Below are 25126 nucleotides of genomic sequence, written 5' to 3' on the forward strand. Positions count from 1 at the left end.
TCTCCCTGTGGCTAGTCTGACTGAAATAATAACATATCTTCTTATCTGTCTTTTCTTCTTAATGACGTATTTAACACAAAGACCACTTGTGATCATGGAAATGACAGCCCATGTTGCAGGAGAGCTAGCCCTCCCATTTGTGTCTCTCATTCTGGAACCACAATGGAACGAGATGTTCCGAAAGTGATGCATTTGTCCTCATTTCTTGGACTTCCAAGGTACCGTTGGGGCATCTAATGGGAGGTGTCATATCTGAGAGGTGCTTTTTGTCACGCGAACAATTTAGGAGAACAGCATGGTGCTCAGCATCGAGTTTCTTCACTAGTGACCTTCTTAAGTAAACTCTCAGGCCTTTCTGTGCACATCTGTGGCAGGTTAATGTGTTTCATCATGGGATTCTTGTATTTAAAGGGATAGTCGTGTATTTGAATTCAATAAGTTTTACTCCTTTCGATGTGATTCTGAGATATAAAATGAGTGAAAGTTTGGGGATTTTTATTCAGTAAAGTAGCATGGTCCTTAGCTCTTACTGAAGCTAAGGAAAGCTTCAGCTCTTGACTGAAACTAGGGAAACGGCAGCAAACCCTATTTTCTAGGATTTTTTCTTGTTTTTCAGCACACAAGCAAATCCTTCCTTCCTCCTCTTTATCCATCCCATCCCTCCAAGAAGAGATATTAAGTTGTATAACTTCACCTTTCGTTTAGAAACAAGTCTCCTGTAATTTACCATCCAGAACCCTTCATGGTTTGTTTTTCAGCTTCTGTGCAGATGCAAGCACACATGCTCTTTTAAATAAAATTATCCACACTAAAAGGGATGTAGAAGAACTTCCAGCCTTCTGTAATGAAAGAGGGCTCACTTTTCTGTAATGTTTTCCACGGAACACTTCTGTTTGCACATAGATATGGATTTACTGTCTTCAGAAGATGGTTGTTTATAATAAATACTGTGGTGAGCTGGTTTTGCTCTATTAACTTTGTACACTTGAGAACTCTGGCTTTACTTAGTAAGGATTTTCAGAGATCTTTTGTGATAGAACAGACATACTGCAGTCCAGGATTAACATTTCAGAGATGTGAATGTGCTTACCAGTTTAAATATTTTTTTTTTTACTTTAGGGATAGAAATGAGCCATTTTGTAACATGGAGAAATACTTGTTCTTGTATAGCATAAAATTGGAGAAATGCTTATGAAAGGAAACTAAAGAAGTACATAGAGGCATGGTATTACGTAGTGCATACTCTGAACGCGTTGTAACTATCATTGTTTACAACAAATAATACAAATAGACATATACAGGAAAGTTTTAGCTACTCTTTATCTTCTGTAAATGATATAAGCAGGAAAATACAATTGGAGGCTTGCTTCCAATTGACCTTTAGGACAGACTGGTGGGTTCCTTCTAGAGCTTTCCAGCATAGAGGGGAATATTCACACCTATTAAGGACATAAAGTCCTGTAAACTTCATTCATTCTTGCACACAGAGGGAAAACGTCCCAGGCTGTGCTTTAGTAGGAGAACCAAGCCCTTATAAAAGCTAATGCAGCAGCTTTCTTGTGGTTATTCAGGTATCAGGAAGGTAAAGAACATCTCAAAACCTTAAATGACTTTGTAGATATATTCTGCGTGTTCAGTTTGCCTTAGCATTACGTAGCCTCACGTAGGCTGACTGGTATGTATATGGTTGAATAAGGGGTTAATAACGGTGGTGCTGCAGTTGGAAATACTCAAAAGTGCAACAACATTTATATTTCATATTCAACTAATAGAAAAATATGCACAGATGTGAGAAGGTGAGTACAATAAGTAATTGAGGAGGACATTAGAAGAAGAAATCAAAGCCACTTACATGCTTATGATCTTTTAAATCGCTTGACTGCAGATCAGTGGAATTAATTCTAGTTTCCTTAATGGGCAGTGGAAGTGATTTTGTTCTCTTTGTAGTATACGCTTGTTATTTGACTGCAAATACAGGTGGTAGTAAATGTAAGTGATGGATAAGGCTGGTGGTTTATTCTGGACTGAAATATTAAATGAGAAAAAGTTTCAAAAAGGTCTGCTTAAATGCAGGTACAGTTAGACATATAAATGGCATCATATTAAAAAAAAATACTGAACATGCATAGTAGCAGTCTCAAATTAATAGGAATAGTTGCAAACTTGTGGAGTTGGAACATGACTTTGGGTATCTGATTTTGACTACCTTGACTGTGATGCAGTCCCACTGCGTAATATCTAGTCATAAAAAATTGGTTGCTGTTCACTGACTTGGGAAAGACAGCTTTGTCTCTGCATTGGCTTCTAATCCTCTACCCACTGTAAGTGCCAGCAGTTACAACTGTCTGTACTGGGATCAAAGAAGATGTTCCATCTCAAAATAACAATTATCTTTTCAAAAAGATGATGTTTTATTTACAACTATCCTACTTTCTTCATCTTCTTTCTTCATCAAATGAAATTAAAAGTTGTCATGAATTTTTCACTGCCAAATACAGTGGAGTGAAGCATGGTGTGAGCAGCTCCTCTGAAGCTGGCTGAGCTCGTCTTTGGCAGCTAGTGAAAGTCATGCTCTTCCAGTGCATCGGTAGAGGCTGCCTGTCACTGGAACAGTTACTGAACAGTTTTGTCATGTAGGCAAAGTCTTTTTGGGACCAGGAGGCAGGCAATGAAAACAGGCTATGTCCCTGAGAAGTCAGGTGAGTCATTTTGCACAGCCATGGAAAGGGACATAACTAAAAGACTAAAGGCCATGCACAAAAGCAGTGGAATAGCTAGAAACAAATCTCAGACTGATTCAGGGGCTTGAATAGCTTATGAGAAGACTGCATTTTTAATTTGCATGAGCACTACTGTATGAAACAGCCAGGAAGTATCACAAAAAGTAACAGCAAGTAAAAGCTACCTGTACCATAAGAAGTCTCCATCCTGTTTGGCGGGATGCTGACTGCACTGTCCGAGATGGCCGTCACTACCATGGTACAAATAAATGGGCGCTCTTTATATCATCCTCTGGTGCTCGTTCGAACTGTGCTAAAGAAATCATTGTGCTATGGGGAACTTCTCACCTCATACCTGTGTTGTCTTTTTATGATCTTGACAATGATCTACGTGTCTTAATATCCCCTTGAAATCACCAGAGATGTTCTGTAAATCGCAAAACTAAATTCTTAAACAGGCTTCAGTGTCCTACATGCACTCTAGAGATTCATACCAGTTCTTCACTTGTGCCTGAAGACAAGAAGTAATTCATTACTTGGAAAGCGTGCTAGTGTACCTTGAATATGAAAGGCAGAAACAATTCCTGTGGCACTGTGAGTAACAGCTCTCTTGTTGTGGCACAGATTGTCAGTCTTCCTCTTCTCCCTCTACCCCCTCTGTGTCAGAAACTAGATAGTAAAAGGGGAGTCATCAGCTTTGGAGATGATGATTGAAAGTCAACCACAGTATCCAAGGGCATGGGTTTACTTCTTTCAGGTTGTCACCTTAGAAGCCACAGTCCACTTACTTACAAAAATTTCACTTACTTACAAAAACTTCAGTACTTATTTGAAAACTGTGAAGTGTGAGTAAGTGTCTGTGCTAAAACTGTTGCTTAACGAGACTAAAATGAAAAAAATTTTTTTTCCAGGACTTCTCAGTATTTGCTATTAGAGAGATAGCAAACTCTCTTGAAAACTGTGCTTCCTTTTTTTTATTAAACAGTCACAACTTTTTCTTAAATTCCTGCATTCATCTTTGAATTCTGCACAGTGGATAATGAATGGATAATGAATGCGACAGTAAATGGAAATTATTTCAGTTTCAATATCTAACAAACAGTGATGCTTCATGCCAGCAGTACTATGTAGCTAAACAGTGTAATTAATAGATTTAAAAACAGGAGGAGTGCTTGGATTTTCAAATTAAAATCTAGAAGTTGTAAAAACTGAGAAACAGTTGGATTGGTTTGTAGTGATAAAAAATAATATCCTTATTGCCCTGAGGATGTTCAGATTAAGTTAATTTTACTTTATTAAAAAGGAAAAGTAGTGCTTTCATATATTGCTTTGGAATTCTGAAAGTACTGAGTGTTAAAAGAACCTTTATTTTCTTTTAAAGTTATGAAATTTATTATAAATAGAAAAAGAAAGTGGTTGAGAGAGATGATGCATCAGTTGCTGATAATTGGTATGTTCTTAAAATAAATGCAAAACCTTTCATAATATTTATGGAAAAATCCACTGTTTATATTTGGTTTCTTCTTTACTTTAGTTACACTAAGAATTTATCGTTTTATGTTCGCTTAGAAATGCAATCATTCCTTTGTTATATGATTATTTGTGGGCTAGAGAGTGAAAAGCTCTTAGGTTTCAGTAATGAAAAACTAAAGTAGGTCTCCTTGCTATGGCATAACTTTTTTTCCTGTAAAGGGGAATCTAAGAATTTTAAGGTGGTTCAAAGATGATGTTTCTTATTCATAAAGAGGTGCATATATTTTTCTCTAAGTCTGTCAGGAAACAGAACAAAACAGTATGACACGTTGTAAGCTATGTTTCACACAACTTTCATGCCTTTTTTTTTTTTTAATAGCTAGTTCTGTGTGAAATTTCTAGTTATCGAGGTAGGAAGGTGAGAAGACTTGATAATGGTTCACGTCAAGATCACCACAGTTTGCAACTCCGCAGACTAGGAGGGCTTGAGCTTTTATGAATTATGTAGGAAAGAGAGAAATCATGAAAAGTTACCTTGTGAGGAATAATTCACTGTATGGGACTCCTTTTTACAGAGTTTACTGTGTTTCTGAAAGCAGCAAGATCTCTTTCATCTGACAAAATCTAACTTCTGTACTAAAAGGCTTGTAGAGCATGTCTGATCTTAACTCTGAACCTAGCAAGCCTGTCATGTTCTCCATGAAAAAATAAGCAAGGCAAAAGCTAAACATCTGTGGCATGAAATAAACTGGTTTCTGTCTCGTTACATTTCTCCAACTGACTTCTGATATCCAGAAAGTGGCTCATTGTAAAAATGAATACAATTTTGAAATAAATACCATCATGTTAAGTGCTGCTGATATCCTATATGGCAACGGGATTTGTGCTAACAGTTTGAAGCAAGTCTAGAACATTCTATATTTGGGGGAAGAGGGGTGTTGGAGCTCCAGTCGTTAGTAAAGTCATTAGAAACATAAGTCGATGTATGGAGACTTCTGAATGAACAAAAATATGGATGATCAAAAGATTAAATGAGCTGACAGAGGAGTGTGTGCAAATCATTTTCTTTTCAGCTACCAACTGGGGGAGCTGCTAAGTATAAATAGGATGAGGGATGAGACAAGATCAGCACAAGGAGGCCATCAATAGTATATGTGCTTAAGTCCTTTATCTGCCATCTCCCAAATGAGGTCTCCATTCAAAAGGATGTTCAGAGGTTAGTTTGCAGTCTTCAGGACTCGCCAGTGCATGTCATCTCAAGTATGCGCTGCCTGGTATGTTTGCCATAGCGTCCACTATAAATTGGCTTACAGTCACAAATCAGAATTTGTTCCCAATCCAACATTTTTTTTTTATTTTTTCTATTCTAGACATGCACATAGAGCTTAAAAGTAATCACATTGGAAAAGGTGTAATGTGCCATTTGCTGCACTGTTTCTTGTCTTCTCCAAAGAGTTAGCTCTTACATTATAAGGTTGAAAAAAGACAGAAAGAAGATCACAGAATCACAGAATCACAGAATGTTAGGGATTGGAAGGGACCTCGAAAGATCATCTAGTCCAATCCCCCTGCCAGAGCAGGATTGCCTAGACCATATCACACAGGAACGCGTCCAGGCGGGTTTTGAATGTCTCCAGAGAAGGAGACTCCACAACCTCTCTGGGCAGCCTGTTCCAGTGTTTGGTCACCCTCACCGTAAAGAAGTTTTTCCTCAAATTTAAGTGGAACCTCCTGTGTTCCAGCTTGCACCCATTGCCCCTTGTCCTGTCAAGGGATGTCACTGAGAAGAGCCTGGCTCCATCCTCATGACACTTGCCCTTTACATATTTATAAACATTAATGAGGTCCCCCCTCAGTCTCCTCTTCTCTAAGCTAAAGAGACCCAGTTCCCTCAGCCTCTCCTCATAAGGGAGATGTTCCACCCCCTTAATCATCTTCGTGGCTCTGCGCTGGACTCTCTCTAGCAGTTCCCTGTCCTTCTTGAACTGAGGGGCCCAGAACTGGACACAATACTCCAGATGCGGCCTCACCAGGGCAGAGTAGAGGGGGAGGAGAACCTCTCTCGACCTGCTAACCACACCCCTTCTAATCCACCCCAGGATGCCATTGGCCTTCTTGGCCACAAGGGCACACTGCTGGCTCATGGTCATCCTGTTGTCCACTAGGACCCCCAGGTCCCTTTCCCCTACACTGCTCTCCAACAGGTCTGTCCCCAACTTGTACTGGTACATGGGGTTGTTCTTGCCCAGATGCAGGACTCTACACTTGCCCTAGTTATATTTCATTAAATTTCTCCCCGCCCAACTCTCCAGCCTGTCCAGGTCTCTCTGAATGGCTGCGCAGCCTTCCTGTGTGTCAGCCACTCCTCCCAGTTTTGTGTCATCAGCGAACTTGCTGACAGTGCACTCTATTCCCTCATCCAAGTCATTAATGAATATATTGAATAGTACTGGTCCCAGTACCGACCCTTGAGGGACTCCGCTAGACACAGACCTCCAACTGGACTCTGTCCCGCTGACCACCACTCTCTGGCTTCTTTCCTTCAGCCAGTTCACAATCCACCTCACTACCCGATCATCCAAACCACACTTCCTCAGTTTAGCTGCGAGGATGCTGTGGGAGACCGTGTCAAACGCTTTACTGAAATCGAGATAGACCACATCCACAGCTTTACCATCATCTATCCACCGGGTTACATCCTCATAAAAGGCTATCAAGTTGGTTAAGCATGACTTTCCCTTGGTGAAGCCATGCTGAGTGCCCCTAATGATCCCCCTATCCTTGATGTGCCTAGAGACAGCACCAAGGACAAGTTGTTCCATCACCTTTCCGGGGATGGAGGTGAGGCTGACCGGTCTATAGTTACCCGGGTCCTCCTTCTTGCCCTTTTTGAAGACTGGAGTGACATTCGCTTTCCTCCAGTCCTCAGGCAGATATATGCATGTGACACAGCTGAAGAAATGTGGGTCATGGGTGACCCCAAAATATTGCTTTAAATGGCTGACAGAAAGCTTTGGAAAGAACTTATTTAGAAATAATTCTGCTAGTACATCCTTGGCCTCCATTTTTATTACTAGGAGTATTTAAACTATAATCTTCAGTTTGTGGCGTAAGAGTCCTCTCTGTGTCAATCACTTATGGCATAAAAAACAGATTATGTCTTTAAGTGGGAATTACAGAACAAAGGAAACTTTCAGGGGCTCTCTTATTTTTGGGGGGTTCTGCAGAGGATGTCCTAGGAATTGCTGTCAGAAAACACAGCAGTAGTATTCACTCACATGCACAGACTTGAACTAATCTCTAGATCTGGTGTTAGAGAGGAATTTTTCCTCAGAGGAGATTGGCAAGGAAGTTAGATGTGGAGAATCTTCATCTTTTTCTGGAGCACTAACCAACGAAGTGAGCATCTTCTGGCTCTACCAGAAGCAATGCAAGCAAAGTGTGGCAACTCCGCTTCTTTTCCAAAGCCTCCCTGGCCAGAGCTAGGGAAGGTCCTGCAGGGCAACTGTTTATTCCAACACCAGCAGTTCTAAGTCATTTACATTTTCCCATGTAAAACTTCCTCTTTGCCCTAAACATGGACTGGGGAGGGACATGCTCAGGAAGAGGGAGGTGTTTGATACCTTCACACTAAGCTGGTTTGTTGTGGAGGGACATTTCTGCCATCTGCAACTAAGCACATCTAAGTGTTTAATAACGAGGGAGCTTTGTATAAGATGAGGCACATTATATAAGATAACCATCTGCCTTAAATGTTTCCTTGCTACTGTCTTATATACCTATTGTTTTGATGTGTTCTTTTTTCTATTGGAGAAAGTTTTGATTTTACAGTTTCTTGCCCAAGCCAGAGGTAGGAGAGACTTAAACTTGACAGAGGTAGGAGAGACTTAAACTTGCCAGTGTACCCTGATGTTCTTCCTCTGGGCCATTTCCATAGAAGAGGTGGTACTGTATCTGCTGCCAGCTTTGTTGTATTTGGGTTATGAGCATGCAAGATTAATACATGGAAAAGGAGGATGAAAGTACACCAGTGCATGCTCACAGTCTTATGGACCTTTAAAGGCCAACCAGTCTTGTGAGATACCTACCAATGTCCTCCTCCTGATTGATTGCCTCATTTTCAGGAAAGCAAGTTCCTTGAGTCTTCTTAAAACAGTCACAGCTTTCCTACTGATGAAGTTGCAGAACCTGACATTAGCTGGAGATGGAAAGTGGCAGACCTCTTCCTTTCAGTTTCTCCTTGGCAGATCCTGAGTTACCTATTGGCACACCTGATTTATCTTCAGAAGATATAACTCTGCCTTCTCTAAGTGCTCCACTGTGTTATAGTAACTAGAATGTCACCCAAAATAATGTGCATAAAAATCTGCAAAACTTTTCTCATACCAATTTCTCTTTCACCCTGATGTTATCTCCCTTGACTGTAAGGGCATTTGAAATAGTTATTCACTTATTTTTGTGCAATGGAAAATAAAGAACAATGCCCAAAGGATTGGGTTAACCAAGCAAAGACCTTAAATCATGATGTTGAAATCAGGGGGAGTGCTTGAATTAGTAAACTCTTCTATTTACCAAACATGTTTACAGAATCAGGCCCCAAGTTCTTGTAAACCCTTGACTGTAGTATCTTGGGTAAAGGTTGAAGTTGTTGTCTATTATTTTATCAGATCTCAAGTATGTTTCTACAGTTGCTCTCTAGAACAAGAGGAGCAAAAACCTGTACACTGAACAAGCAAATGAATAACTGTCTGAAGGAGATCACTGAGGGATCTAGAAAATAAAATAATAATAGTAATAATAATATTAGCAATAATGATGAAAACTGATTTTATTTTGAGCAGAATATTGCCATCAGATACTTTGGAAATGTTAATGAGTGAGGTGAAATGTTTAATGAAAACAGCCAGCTATTATTTTGAACTTAACCTGTATGAGCTATCTTTTTTGATCTAAGCCGTATTTCACCTGTAAGTGGAACTAGTAACTTCCTTTTCATTTCAATTGACTACTTCTAATTTGAGAGATGGGTTGTTATATTGATGCATCCAGTTTGAATTGATAGGGTTATTGACTTCAGTTTTACTCCTGTGGTTGTCATGTGATCAGAATCTGGCTTTTAGGTATTTGTATCTTTAATTGAAAGTTTAGAACAATACATGAAGAAGAATAAATTTTCAATTTTTCTAAATCACACAATAGGCTTTTAGTAGTGTGTAAAGGTTTTACTGCATTGTTCGGTGGCTTTTGTATTTCAGGTAAGTGGAAAGTAGCTCTTATTGTTTAGCAAAACATAACAGGTATGCACATGTATGGCCAAGCAGACAATCTGTCTGTACCCAGATTATACTTTTGTCAATCACTCAGTACACAAGAAATCTTTGGTAATTTGATTATTCCTCCAACCTTAACATACAGACGATTTCGGATTTGTTTCCTCCTAAGATTGGCTCTTTCTCATGTTATTTGTCACTGTATGTAACTTTTGAAAAGTACAGTATGTGTTACCATTTAGACTTGATGGAAGAATTCTTTTGAGGAATAATTTCTATTAGCAAAGCAAAAAAAAATCAAAATCAAAACAGGAGTCAAGTTTCAAAACTCAGAAGAGTGAAAAGCCCTGTGTGAGGACAGGTATTACAGAAAATTTATTACCTTAAGTAGCAGAACAAACACAAATTATATAAATTCTCCTGCCATATGATGAAAAAAGTTTTTCCTCTTAGTTGTCATTTTAATAGGAAATTTCATCTCCATGTCTGACCGGGAGCAAACTAATTGCAAAATAGATATATTTAGTATACCTTCTTTTGTTATATCATGTGTATTGATGTAATAAAGTTTATACATATTTCATGAACCTGAATCGTTTTCCAGTTGACTGAGCATTACTCACATGGTTTAAGGAGAACTGTGATCCAAAGGTAACATTTTGAGCATTGTTTCTCTTACTGAGAAACTGCCTAGGTCCTACCTGAGTTTGTTTTTCACCGAGGTGTAGAAATCATAGAAGAAAACTATTTAAGCCTGTGCATATGTTGTTTATAACAAGTATTTTTCAGACTTATGAAAATTTGCACAGACAAAAGCTTATGCTTACTGGAGTATCTGATTTACCACATATTTGCATTAAAATTTTGTATTTATAAAATAGCAGTAACATACACAGTTAAATGGATTAAGAACTCCTTAACTGACAAACCTCAAAAAGTTGTTATTAGTGGGGAATCACAGCTGACTAGAAATGTTTAAAGGATAAATGTACAAATACTAATTACATGTCCAATCACCATTTTCACTGGGCATCCAAAATAATTGCAAAATTACTACTGCAGGAGCAAAGTCAGTCCTGGACTTTTAAGATGTAGTAAAAGCATATCAGATAGGAATTGAATAGAGAAGATGTACAATACAGTCTTACATTTTGGGGGGTATTTTACAGGTCAGTCCTTCTAGCTCATAGAAAAAAAAAAAAGAAAACTTCAGAGATTATTTGATTTCCATATATAGGATGTTCCTGAGGAGAAAATGCAAAGTGCATCTTTTCCCAAGCATAGAAAAAACTAGTGTATAGAAGCTGAAGTCTTATAAATTCAGGTTAGAGAAGAAGAGCTGGGAGAAACTGCCAGTGGGGTCTCTTGGTTTATCCAAGTCAGGATGGGGTGTCTTTTTACAAGACTGTTTTAGCCCAACACAAATTGTTATAGCCAAATACAAATTATTGGGTTCCATCCAGCAGCAATGAGTTGAAATTTAATGGCCTGTGATATACAAAATGTCCTTTCCAACCATAAATTCGATGAAACTTTGACATTTCTGAAAATGAACAATGAAATCATAGTCTCACTAAAATCAGCATTGGTATTTCACGCGGTTTCTCTTCTGCCTCCAAACTGCAGGACAGGTGGAGCTGATATTTGTTTTTTTCCTGTGATTTACCATCTCAGGAGGTGGGAGCACCCCAATTCCTTGCACAACCTACTGTTTTGTAGTACTTGCCTGAATTTTCTTGGCTACAAGACAGGTGAATCTTACCTTAATGCATATTAATGGATTGATGGTCTCATTTGTGCTCTAGTGAGTTAACGTTAAAAATAATCCAGGACTGGTATAAAAGGCATCCACTTTACGATCAAAATGACCATCTAACTGTTTCGTGTTCTGAAACTTTATTCTTCCTTCAATAAGTCTGCTGCATAATCATAAGGCCAAACATAAATATTTGGCAATTCAAATCTTTTGATTACACTGTTGATATTCTCTGTATAATGTCATGGTATCTTCTATAATAAAGATGAATCCTTAGGAAGAAAGCAGCATATGAAGTAGACAGCTGGCAAAGGTACTTGATCTCTTCTCTCTTGACCGAAAACTTACAGCTGTTGTCTCCTCTGTCCTCGGGGACGTGAATCTCTCCTGTGCGCTCTGCACTTTTTCAGAGCAAAACCTGCTTATTGGTGCGACGGGTTTTCCTCTTGGGAAGCGAGGCCAGGGCGCAGGGGGATTCATTCCACCGGCCAGAGCTGCAGAGCAGGTCTGAATATGGACAATCTCAATGCACTGAGTTTTTTTAGACTTAAATTAAAAATCTTTACATGTGTATTAGTAATGTGTGCAGGGAAAACTCATTACTGCTTATGAATTTGTATGTAGATCTGTTTGCTGCTATGCAAGTTCTGGGGTTTTTTTTGATCTTTCAGTATTTCATCTTTCTGCTGCTTTTGTTTTTCCTTTGAGCTATAGTCATGCACTTTACCCCAGACAGGTCTCTGAAATAAAAGACTAAATGAATCCTTATTTTTGGTTTCAGCTTGCAACCAGTTCATTCAGACGGATTATATTTCTAAAATCTGTGTGTGAGATACACAGTCTCAAATGACACGTCAGAAGAGTTATTATAGCAAATGCTGGTTTATTATCAGTCTGTCCTTTGAACTGCAACATCATTAAAAAGGAAAAAAAACCATATTAATTTAAATACGAAGAATATGGTAGATGATGGTTCTCTATCAAATGCTGGTGTTTAAAAGGAAGGATGTTTTCTTTGATTTCTTCTCCATTAGATTTCTCTGTCAGTACAGTGAATTTTGAAGAGAGATGCATGAATGCACATATTTTTTGTGGTTTTATTTTGGTTCGAGGCTCGCAATATGAATGAAAGGATATATATAAAGCAGATTTTCTGCCCTATCACACTATCCTGAAAATTGAACTAAATCGTCTGGGCGTGAAGTAAGAACAAACAGCTCATTCCCTTCTGCTCCTCTAAACCACATGAACTTAAATATTAATGAAACTTTCATGAATCACACATAACACATACTGCTCCTTTGTGCTGGCAGAGGCCAGGCTTTTTATGGTTGCTGCCGTACAGCCAGGATAATAGGAAGCAGAGTCATAAAACAATAATTAATACACTGCTGAACTGAACTATTTTATTGTGTAGATGCTAATTAAGAATGATAGATACCAGTGATTGAGTGGCACATAATACATTTGGTCAGCATAAGTGAAAGGTCAGTTATCATTTTGACTACGTTAAGTTAAAATGTTTTCCCTTACATCAGTGATTTCAGAAACTGCAAGTGTCAAAGTGAAATGCCTTATGCCTTCTCTTTCTAGAATGTAAATTTTTAGAGACGTGGCAGGAGAGGAGTAATAGAAAGCATTTGATTTGCTGTGGGGTTTCTGATCAAACAATCAGCAGGGGAAAAAAAGGAAAAAAAATAATAAGTAAATATTAAATCTTGGCATTTCGAGTGCGTTCAGTTTGGGGTGGTTCTGTGAGACGCTGTAAACGGGGCTGGCTTTCTGAATGGGGCAACCCCTCCTGCTGGAAAATGATTCAATGAGACTGGACACTTCAAAGTTCTCTTTTGGAAAATCTCATCCACTTGATCAAAACGTTCCTTGATGGTTTTAGAATATTTCTAAGTTACTAATTTTCAGGAAAGTGGGAAAGGGTAACCTTAACTCCCTAACTAGGGATGAATTCAGACATTACTTTATCCAGCGAGGAGACAAGTCAGAAAGGGAGCTCATGCTCTGGCAGTAGGAATGTTAGACATCTCACAGATGCTCGTACCAGAGCTACATGTTTAACTTCACTTGTCATCTCTGTGTTCTTAATAGCTTAGACACCTTCTATTTTTCTGTAATACTGTACAACCATGATTAAAGTTGATAGAAAAAAATCCTGTCCGGAGGCTATTAAGACCCTTAGATACTTTAAAGGGTACATGTCTAGGCAAAAGCATGCAATGACTTTTAAAATTTTGCATTATTAAAAAATCTTTAGATATTTTGATCTCATATATTATGTAATATATGAGATCCCTTCCTCAGGGACGAGCTGCTGCAGTTAAAAAGAAAAAGGGGAAAAAAGGAGGTAACCAAAGAAGACTTTTAATTCAGTTCTGTGATGGTTTTTGGGCAGTACCAAAACCACTAGAGTCCTACGGGGGGCTGCAATTAATATTGTAGTTCATGTAGCAATTGATTATTTTAAAAATAGAGGCCTGAACTGACCATGAGGTGCTGTTATACCTCCTACACATCCTATTATAGCGTGAGAAAAGAGTGATGCTATATTAAAAAAAAAGATTTAACATATTTGATAATATAACAGTAGAGAAACAGGACTGCGAATAGCAGTTCATGGTTTTACATACTAGTGTTAGTTGTACTGAGTGCTTTAAAGAATAGCGTCTCCTTGCTCAGGAAATCACTGCTCGATAGTGCCTCTAATGTCTGAGTGGGTGTTTGAATAAATGGTTTTAGCATGCTTTAAGGTGAGTGACTAAGACTGATTTCTTAGGTAAATGGGGATGATCAGTAAAGCTAATCAGTACAGCAAAAGAGAATACAGCAAATGAGAAAGTAAGCACGGTAACAAAGTCAAAGGTCTTATCTAAAAGTCAGTGAGGGACTGAAAAACAGCACAGATCAGAGAGCAATTTGCTCAGTGAAAAGGAAGAATAACTGACTCTGCTCCAGATTTGCTCTGGCGTAACTGGCATTTGAATATTCCCATTTCTGAAGAAGGCCCTTGACCTTGCTATAAATGAAAAATAAAAACGAGTGAGTAATGCTTTTTCAAGCTTTCAGCTCTTGAAAGATGCTAGCGACTGGGCAGGCAAACAGACGCGCGGGGCTGTTGGTGGCCTTGCGCCGGGGCAGGCGAGGCAGCGCTCCGGCAGCTCGCCGGTATGCGTTGGATGAGAAACAGCGATATGATTCTGACTTGTGTACACAACAGGGAAGATTGTAACTAGCAGCTTATGTTTTAGTATAATGCTAACTTACTTGGGCAGCTCTGGGCACACTCTTCAGAAGCCACTAATGACGTTGCAGTTGTGTAACTTGAACAGTCTCTGTTCTTGCTCAGGCTGCCAAGAATACTGCAACCCAAAAAGCCTGTTATGCAACTGCAAGTGAGAAACTTGGGCCACTGCAGACAGCCACATCGTGACAATTGGATTTTTGTCCAGTCTGGGTTTTCAGCTCATTTTTTATGTTAACAGGACTATGGTTTTCCCATATAGGCTCCTTCAGTATAACAAAGCCATATATTTTACCAGGAAGCTGGGCACAGTATTATGGTATAACCACATCTTTAATTCAGCTTCTATTTATCTGTACCTTTCTGAGTAATTAAGCTGCTGACAATTTTCCAGAAGGTCCAAGTTCCACTGCAAAATTGTAATCAAGCTGGGTGTTCTTAGGAGAAGAGGAGAGAAACTTTTCTGTACAGCTTGTTTGTCTGGACCTATAACAGGAGTAACACATGTCTGGAAGAGACCTCCTGCATCACTAGCTTCAACCCCATGCAGTCATAGGGTGTCACATTGTCCTTTTAATAATTAGATTGTGTTCTATTTTAAAATACGTAGAACTTTTTTTTTACCCCTGCTATTCTTGTGGAAAGAGTGTTCCAGAAATCTGCTTGCTGTAAACGAGCTTCTTGTTTCTGTCCTCAATTTATGCCTGACCATAATTGATGGAAGGCTAGACAAATTACATCATTAATTGTTTATTTTCATTTGTGATAGGGCCTGCCATTTATGTGAGTGTCATCTTAGTAAACAAGTTATTGAAATTCTTGACTTTAAAAGACTGAGAAAGATATGTGGGATCTGGAAATTTGAGTGGAAGAAAGTCTCTCCTTATCCAAGACATACTTTGAGTGGGTTTTTTCTGAATGCTGGTTGTGCCCAGTTTCAGTGCTTGAATAACCTTTCTCTGCTTTTGAGGTGAAGATGAGGTCCTTGTCAACAGAGAAAAGCACTCACTGAACTGCTAAGTGTGCATGATAATTCACCTGCAGGCAAGATAAAAAGCATTATTTCTTCAACTATTGATCTTACGTTTGATTTGGTGTGCAAGAAATCATTTGAACAGTTGAAGAAAGTTGTAGATTTTCTCTGGGAATTACTATGAGTAATTAAAAGATGATATTTTCTGGCTCAAAAGGAGACAGCAGAAGACTCTGCTTAAAGGGAGGTTATTGAAAGGGAGAGAGCTTATTAGTGACATCCAGGAAGCGTAGTCTAGGGTCCAAGTTTTTAAACATTTTCTTTAATGTCTGTGGCACAAAAAGAAGAATGAAACTATGCATTTGGGAAATGAGGATAAGAATTTCTGCTTAACATGGCTAGTTACAGCAGTTGTTAGTTGCTCCTGGAGCAAAACCAAAGAAGTAGCACTCTTGAACCAGACGCTGAGCTCGAGAGTCAGGCTCCTTCTTCCTTCTTCTGTCCCTTGATTTTTGAATTCATTACTGAAAAATGGCCTTTGCTTCAACAAAGCTTGACTCTGCGTGAAGATCTAGAATCCACCTCTCCTATTTTTTTGTGCAGGTGGTGTAACAGCTAAGCTAGAGGACTGCTACCACACTTGGTCTCCAAGGGGGTGTGTCCCCAGCTGCTCTGAAATTTTTCTGCACTCAGTGCTATGATGATTGTTTTCTTAAGAGACATTTCAGTGTGTTTTGCCTATTTTCCAGATCCCTGCTGAGCTTATGTAGGAGAGAGACAGGGAGCTCTTGAGGCACAGGGAGCTCTGCTAGTGACAAAGTGGAGAACTTCATGTGGCTGAAGATCTTTCAGGTGAAAGCCAGAGCTGTTTTCAGGGTTAATGGCTGCTAAGCAGGGCTAATGTAGCTCACAATTTTGGATTCAGGTACCTCGGGACAAACTAAATCCCATATTAGATGCCTAAAACCTTATTTGGACCAGGACCAAATGCTTTATTTTTATGTTCGGAGAAATGTTGCGGAGAATGTAAGTGCTTTTGATGTTGACATGCAAATACTTAAACTTGATTAGAATGAAAAAACAGGAATCTTGTGCATAAAGAAGTGTTAAAAGATATTCAGATTGAGATCTAAGCCTACAAAATCAAGGAAATCCTGAGGCAGGTTTATTACATTAATCTTTCTGTCCTCCTCCACCAAACTCAAACTCCCTTTGTCCTAACATTGTTTATTCTAGCAAATATGGTTGTCTATGAATATGCCACTGGGGTAACATTTATTATCTTCATGTGGAACAGTTTGTTATCATGTAAGCAATATAAACAGTTAAAAAGATATCATCTCTGTGATCTTTCTTGGCCCACCAGAGCTTGATTTGTTAACCTTCTGAGCCTACTGTGGACTTTGCCTAGTTTTCAGTAACACGTAGGACAACCATAGACCTGAAGGCTGTGGGTGGCTATAGCTATACTACTTGTTGTGCTCTTTCATTTTTGCTTATCATCTGGACCATGTATTATTTTAGATGGGATCATTTTGGGCAGTTGTACCCTTTTAATGTATTACAATACTGTAAAAACACCTAAAATCTTAGTTGTTGCTTTCAGCATCCCAAAATAGTATTATAAATAGATACCATAATACTGTACTTGTTTTTGTATTATTTATCTAACAAGCCACCCGTGATGTGTAAATTCCATCAAACAATGTCTGCATTGTGAAAAAGAATAACTATTGGTGTCTGTTTTAAAAGTTATTCCATTTGCTTAGTGGGACTATCTATACATTTAAAACTCCCAACCAAATCAGGATATGATGAAGTAATGCTTTTTTAGTGCTGCTTTGCCTCCTCTTCCAAACTGTTCTTTCTCCCTAAAATAAAGAAGAAATATTTCTAGGAAGATGAGGAGCTTCATCCTGAATGGGAATCCTGGTCCCTGAACCCCAAACACTTCAGTTTAGCATTTTGTTGCACGGAACAGCACTTTTCTGTATGGGGCTGGGGAAAGAAGATAAATCATAATTAAATTAACACCTTTCACTTTGTTACACGTTTTGGTGCCCTATGGATATTTGATGTAGATGTATAATTTGTCATTATGAGGCTAGATCCCAAAAGATCAGAGAGCACTGAAGAATCTCTCTCTCTTCGGAAGTGCAGACAGGTGAGCACCTGAGTGACTATTTCTTAAATACAGAGTAAACAAACATTTTAGTGTGTGGCCTGTGACTTTCAAAATGAAGCATATTAAATAAGTTGATGTTTTTAATCTATATAGCCATTGCAATATTTTAACTTTTGAAACTGTTTTAATGAGTGTCAATTGCGTAGCATGTTGCTTTTTACTAGACTCACAAGAACTAAATATAGCACTCAGATTTCCAGGAACTCATAAAAACTCCTTTTGTGCAGAAGAAGGCATTTTTAATGTGTCTTAAAGCACAAATGTTTTACTTGAAGTTTTGCTTGTAGTGAGAACTGTTACTACTCTGTATGCACAGTTTCTAGATCTGTTCATAGTAACATAGCAGTATAGATCCCCACTGATAAATTTTTCGCATGCATTTAAGGCAGGATTAGTGGATTGCTTGCATGGCAGATTTTATTTATAATTTAGTGTTTAAATCTGCAGATATTTGCTGTTTACAGTGGAGACAATCACTTGTCAGTCTTTGCAAGGATTTACATTTACCTTGATCAATACAAGAAATATTTTAATTTGCAAATCATTCCAATCTTTACAGTGGTATTTTAAAATGAAGTGTCCATCCTCTACCTTCTTAACAGAGACACTCTAGAAGGCAGGTCATTTTAAAATATATATTAATAAATAGATATTCTAAATTTTAGGAGTGTTCCCCGCTTAAGCAACAAGGAGTGTATGTTTAAAATTGACACTGTTCAAAGCAAAAGAAACCTGAGTCCCACCTTTTGTATTGCCTCAGACAGGCTTCTTCACAGTAGTAGGGTATGACGAAGCAATGTATATTTACAAATACAGAAAAAGAAATACGAAGACTCAGTTTTAATACTTGGTAGTTTATGTAAGTCTGTTATCACTATGAGATTAATGTAATCAAAATGACTGTCCTAACAGATTGTAGACTAGAAATGATTATATAAATTTATATTTGTGTTTATATTTAAGTTAGTGGTTTAGGCTGTGAAATTTTGGCCCTGGGGTTAAACCTAAAGGTTTTCAAGCTAAGAAATCCATGGCTAAAGTATGTTTGGTGGGAGGGAATAATATAATTACACATAGCTTTTTGATAAACAGCCTAAATTATGCTTCAAAGGACAGATGTGGCTTTAATAATCTGAACCATTTGCATTTTCAGATTAAACCCTGCTTGATTGCATTGTACTTGATATGTATACTTAAATCTATATGTTAAATGTTATACTTTGATATAGAGCATATTGTTTGACTTTGTTCTTATGATCTGACAAGCTTCATTATATAATAAACTAGTTTAAATAAATCTTAAAGACATAAAAGTGTTCTTGACAGTAAGAAAAAAATTCGAAGCACACAAATGATATATTGGTTAGATGTTCCAGAGAGAGTCAAAGCTTTTTTCATTCAGATCTTTGAACATGTGTTTTGAATAAAGCTGTAAGGCATTTTCCAGTAACCAGTGTTGTATTACAAAAATGAGTAAAGTAAAACAAAAGGAAAACATGTTTCAACATTTTATTCAGTATTGTCACACATTGTTGCACATTTCCAGCTGGAAGTAAATGTGACATTTGTAATGCTAATTTTTCAAACCTAACCTTTTATAACATATAAAATATTACTTGAGATGGTGTGCCCTTGTGGAAAAGAGCAGGAGTAATGAAGTACTCGATCAGGGTTCAATTGGATTCCTAATGGCTTGAGTGCAATTATAATGCCAGTTTGTTGCAATCAATCAAAACCATTTTTGAATTGTTCTCTTAAACTGTATCTAGTGGTAACTGCTGATAAGCAGGTTACAGAGCACTTGGCCTGATACACTAGCAGCGTGTGTGTCCCACAAAAAACAAGAAATAATGCTGTTAACGCTTCCCTGTTTTTCCCACGTGAGGAAAAACCCTTGTTTTGTTAATACAGAAGAACACACTGTAGCCTTGCTCCATGTTCCGTGTGATGGATAAATGTGAACATGAGCATAATGCAGAGGGAAGTAAGAAAAATGCAGTATATAATTTTGGTGTTACATATGTTAATTGTGGGCCACAGGTACATTAACTAACTCAGAAAAAAATATAGAGTTCACTGAGTTGCTCCCCTTTTTTGTCTATCAAAATGACAAATTGCCAGCTTCCCTCAGCTCAGAGAGGGGAGGAGGAGGAGGAGCAGAAGGGAAAGCACATGCAAGCAATTTGGATATTAGAAAAATGCCAAATTAAAGAGAAAAAAAAGGAAAGAAAGACAAAATCTTACAATTAAGCTGTAATGGAATTTATAGAAAGATGGATATAATTTATTTTGGTTTTATTTGTCCAGGGCCATAACATATTAGCCTGGAAATGTAATCTAAAACATACCACATACAGTGTCACTAATGGGACATTTATGCTAAAAGGACTTATTCCCATACTTCAGGATAGGAAAAATATACAATAACGTTTCATCACGAGGCATTCCTCTGAAAGTGAAAGCTAATTAAATGGTTTTTACTGTTGGCTGAAAATATCATGCACCTGAAGACCCTTAATCCATGTAAGAAATGGTTGAACTCAGCAAACGTGGCACTTGAAGAAGGGCACCTTCAGGGTGACAGTCTTGGGATCAGAAGTTTCCTCTTTCTCAGGAGGGTGGGTGCCGCCTCACTAGCCATTACCTAATTTTTATCCCACTACGCCTCAGCAGGTACCATTTTCCTATGAGTGTGGTGGTACAAAAGTGTTTCACTATTTGTGTTTGATGGCACAATTTCTCTTCTGAGTCTGGTAGCAAAAACACCGTACTATTGTAGCAAGACAGGGCGGATGCCAGCACGATTCTTACAAGCTGGGCTAATGCTCACGTTAAAATGTTGTTCCCGTTGAAGACAGCAACAGTAATTGCATGCATCTCACTCAAAGAATATCTGCTTGTTTCCTGAGCAAGTTCTTTGCTAAATAATATATCTTTTTGCTATAATGCAAAATCAGTAAGGATTCAGTTTGTAGCTGTATCCCCTAAACAACGTCCCAAGTATCACCATGTAATTTTAATGCTTAAAGCATTGACTTCCTCAATATTTAGCCTGCACCTCTACTTCGGGTTCCTGACTTGGCAGGTGTATAGCTCCAGTCCTCATTTTTTTTGAATCTAAACCAAGCACAGTTTCATTGCACAGTGAAAAATTGCAACTAGAAAAGGAAAGTAGAAAGGAGGGTTTTTTAAAAAAAAATTGGTTAAGGACAAAACATATTTCCAGATGGTCTCTCTTCTATTGTACTGCTTTATATACACGGCCATCTGTAACTCTTTAGTTAATTTCCACTTGTCTAATTCTGTACTTGCATGTATGTATCTAGAATAGATTTGACCAAAATATGGGGCTTTTATGTACTGTTTGTGGGATATTTTCAGAGTAATATGTAGCAGAGCTTGGCTGCTCTGCCCTTTGTATAGACAGAGAACGCCAAGGGGTAGGGGAATGGCCTCCTCTCCTCTCATATCTTATCCGATTCTTTGGAGGCTCCTAGACTTAAAGGAGTACAACAAGGAGATTTAGTTCATCGTATGTAGATACAGTGGGAAGCTCTGCGTGCTCATTTTAGCCCACAATATTTATTACATACAGCTTTTATATTATTGTTTAAAAACCCCCTCCATTTGCTGCATTTAAAAATACCTCTCCTCTCGTTTCCCAAAGATAGTCACTTAAAGCTTTCAAGATAATGGTGGGAAAATTTTGTGCAGAGGCATTGATGGCATAATGGCAACAGCATTTATTCTTTTCACATTGAAATGGCAGTTTTAAAAAAACTTGGAATTGCAGAGTGGATTTTGGTTGCATTAATTTTTAATTGACCAGTTTGGAAAAAAAAAAAAGGAGGAAAAAAATGGAGGAAACACCTGAAAACAGCAACCTGTCTGAAGCGTTTGTCACTCATTTTTTATTTTCAAAGTGTCTCCTCTCTTTATACAACCTGAATAGATTGTAAAGTACAAAACAATTAAGAAGTATATCAAAGTAATCTAATCTGTTGCAATTGCATTAATGTATACAATGTTTTTTGTATTTGAGAACTATTTAAATATTTGTTCTATATAAGATATATAGAGCAATGTAATTTCTTCTGTCACCTCATATATTCGGATTCCATTATCCAACTTTTATTTCTTCCTGGTTTACTTACCTATTGTATTTTTAATGGCTTACCTTCTTTAATTAGAGAATGTTATACGGTTTTCTTTCTGGGCCTTACACATGCAAAGAAATAGGTGACGTAATTTCTCTTTGTCTCTGGCACCATTTTTGTTTCTTCTTATTCTAAGGCTAACATTTAGAAGAACAATAACATTGCAGTTGTCTCTGTCTCCTTGTAGATCTTTCATAACGGGTGTTTTAAGGCAATGAAAACCACAGAGCACGTGGATCAAAAAGAATGGGATTCCGGTGATGAAAGTGATTGTTTCTTGGTGCCTGTCTTGATTTTCCTTTGAGTTTGTGCTAAAAGGCTGAGGCTGAAGTCAGATGATAATTTTCCAAGTTCCTTGGATGGTTTAACCATCCCTGTGTTGTCAAGAAAGTTAGCTGAATCCATTTTCATACCCGTTTCAGATGGAGATTTTCATCTTCCTTGCTGAGAATTCCTATAATTTCTTTACACGTAAATAGCGAACACCATATGTTGCTCTGATTTGCCCCCTTGGAATGAAGTGGCTTTCCTCATTACTTAAGCCTGGGAATAACAGAAATCTGACATTATCTGTTATAATAGGATGTTTATTACATGTATTTCAGTTTCTGACTAACACTACTGGTCAGAAATACCAGTGTCTGTGTCTGGAAAACCACCCGTGGACCCCTGATGGATGCTGTCCATGGAAGATGGCAGTCCCAACAAGTTGGGCCATCCCAGTACTACTGTGCTACATTTGGGTTTCACCTACATGTCAATACATGAAGCAGAAAGGGTTTTTATAATTCAGCTGTTTCTGTAGAGTGCCTTCTGCGATACACAACTGCTTAGCAGTTTTAAAGTGAATTACAGCAGCGTAGGCATCAGTGATCATGAAAAAGGCAGGGAGTTGGTAGGGGGCTCTGGAAAGAGTGGCGAGCATGGGTTTAACTAGGATATTTTTCTGGCTGCCAGACTAAGAGAGCAGGTGTTGGCATTTATGTTCCAGCTGTGTAAATTGACTGTGGGTGTCTGTTTGGGGAGTAGTTTATATGAACTTCTTCGGTGCAATGTTTGGGCACCTATATGACGCAAAGTGAAGAGAGGCAGGGCACTCGTGCAGCCCTGGGGGAACAATGTTGCTGTTGGCTGATGCTGAATCCATCTTACCAGGAAGTCAATGAGGATGCCAACGTGTTTGTCTTTTTCTCTTCACTATCTTCTTCATTTTTTTTCTCCTCACTATCTTGTTCTTCATTTTTTTTCCTCCTTACCTCTCAAAGTAAAGAAATAAACATCTGAGTTGGCTGCAATGCCGTAACAACTTTCTCTCAAAGTGACAGGCAAAATAAATGGCAAACTTATATTGTTCAGAATTATTCATCTTGGACAGACTGCTATAAATTCACCGCTATTGTAATCACAGATACTGAAAATAGAAGGATAAACTTTCTTTCCAAATGAGGAGTTCACTCTGCTTTTCCTGGTGTCCTCTAGTCAATTGTCTTGTAGTCATCAGTGTGTTGAGAGCCTCCAACTATCAATTAAATGTGACTTTCAATCTCTTGTAGGACCTCTTGGTATTTTATTCAAGCATTCAGTCTGTATCCTGCAGCTTCTCTTAGCTCAGGATTTCATGGTTTTGGAAAGTACGCTATCTAGTCTAGTTCGTGCATCTTTCTGCAACGTCTACTGGAATGACATAGTAAAAGGCTATGAGTCCTAAGAGCACTGGCACACACTCTTACCAGTGAGGAAATTTTATTGGGAGGAAAGGAAAGAAAAATCCCAAAGGCACCATCCTGCTGCTGTGACAGCCCATTTCCAGGGGCAGGTTTGGTCATGGATTCATCTTATTTTGTCTTTTCAACAACACAATTGTATTTAGTGTCATTATAATTTAGTTTCCAGAAATTTCCAATATTTTCTTCTGTTTATTTGTGGAAATGTAGGAGTAAGTCAATGATCTTCAAATTCTTAGTCTACAAAACATGTTACTCAAAACATACCCAATATTCGGCTGGTGTGGCATTTGAAGATGGCATTTGAAGTCTATTAGTTTGCCTGAAAAATACTTAAGTAACAAACTTGTACAGCATTTATGCTGTAAAGTAATAAATAGTTGGTAAAAAGCAGTGGTCTGTAGACCCAGTGCATTCCTCAGTGTCCAAAAATTTTCACTCATTAAATCCTCAGATGAACCTAACAGTAATCGTGACAACTGGCAGCACTAACACAATAACCTGCAAAAGATGAATTACTAAATGATCGCAGCTACCAGAGTTGTGCTCACAGTCTGAGGAGGGGCTATAGACAAATGTAATTGGGCTTAGTGAATAACTGGCCGCTTGAAGTCATGGATGCCAGACAAGAAGAAAAAGTGTGATGAGAGTTCAGCATCTCTGATATAAGTAAGAGACATATTTCCACAGGACAGTTACATTATTCAAAATGTATAAGTTTTCAGGTTGAAAACAAGCATTTAAAAGACGTGAAAATTAATACCCAAACAATATGCAATATTCTTGGTACTACCGCATTTGAAGGTTAAAACAGAGCCAATTTAGGAGCATGCAGAGAGGTTTGAATATACTCTGATTATTTATGTATAGCAATAGGGATAATCAGTTTATCATGTTTTTTTAAGAAAATTGTATTAATAGAGCTGCCATGAAAGTAAAAGTAATTGAGAACAGTATTATAGCAGCATTATAAATGCTGATGAAAGAACCAGTGGTTAGAATTCTCTTGTGGAATTAGATATGTCAAAACAACTTCTACGCAGTGGAGCAAATTTTGTGTAAAAGCCAACAACATTAAAAAAACTCAGAAGACAAACAAATTTACCAGGAAGCACAGAGTACAGATGAAAATTCAAAAGGTTAGATCATGATATTGTTTGACTTTTTATAGATCAGTAGGATAATGGAAAGTGGAAAGTAAAATATCTTCAAATGTATTTGCCCTAGGTACTCTACATCTGTTTGGCTTCAAACTTTAATGGAGTCATAAGATAAAGGCTCTTTAAAATAAATTCCAGGCTTGTGCTATGTGCTATTTTAGATTCATCCAGGCTCATAGGCTGATTCTACTATGTTAAATTTAGGATCTGTAAATCACTGCTGTTGCAGCACCCCCACTGGTGGAAAAAGCAGAGATTGTCATGCAGAAAAGAGCAAGGTATTTTTATCTATTAATATTAAATGACACATTGCTAAAATGACTGTCACAAGTTGTGCTTTTGCTACCATATAAAGCACTGTCATGACAGATGATTATGAAGTCCTAATTTCCCTAGTCCGGTGCCACTTATTCAAGACATTTGAATAGCTGTGTGAGTTGTAGCAGATGGTAGAG

At 38.0% G+C, this 25126-nt stretch overlaps 1 protein-coding gene across 2 annotated transcripts in view; it reads left to right on the forward strand.

Moving 5' to 3' along the window:
* Window positions 1-25126, forward strand: part of TRPS1 (transcriptional repressor GATA binding 1) — a 222797-nt gene that overhangs the window by 165931 nt on the left and 31740 nt on the right. The window lies entirely within an intron of this gene.

The sequence above is a fragment of the Nyctibius grandis genome, chromosome 3, assembly GCF_013368605.1.
Source record: "Nyctibius grandis isolate bNycGra1 chromosome 3, bNycGra1.pri, whole genome shotgun sequence".
Taxonomy (NCBI): domain Eukaryota; kingdom Metazoa; phylum Chordata; class Aves; order Nyctibiiformes; family Nyctibiidae; genus Nyctibius; species Nyctibius grandis.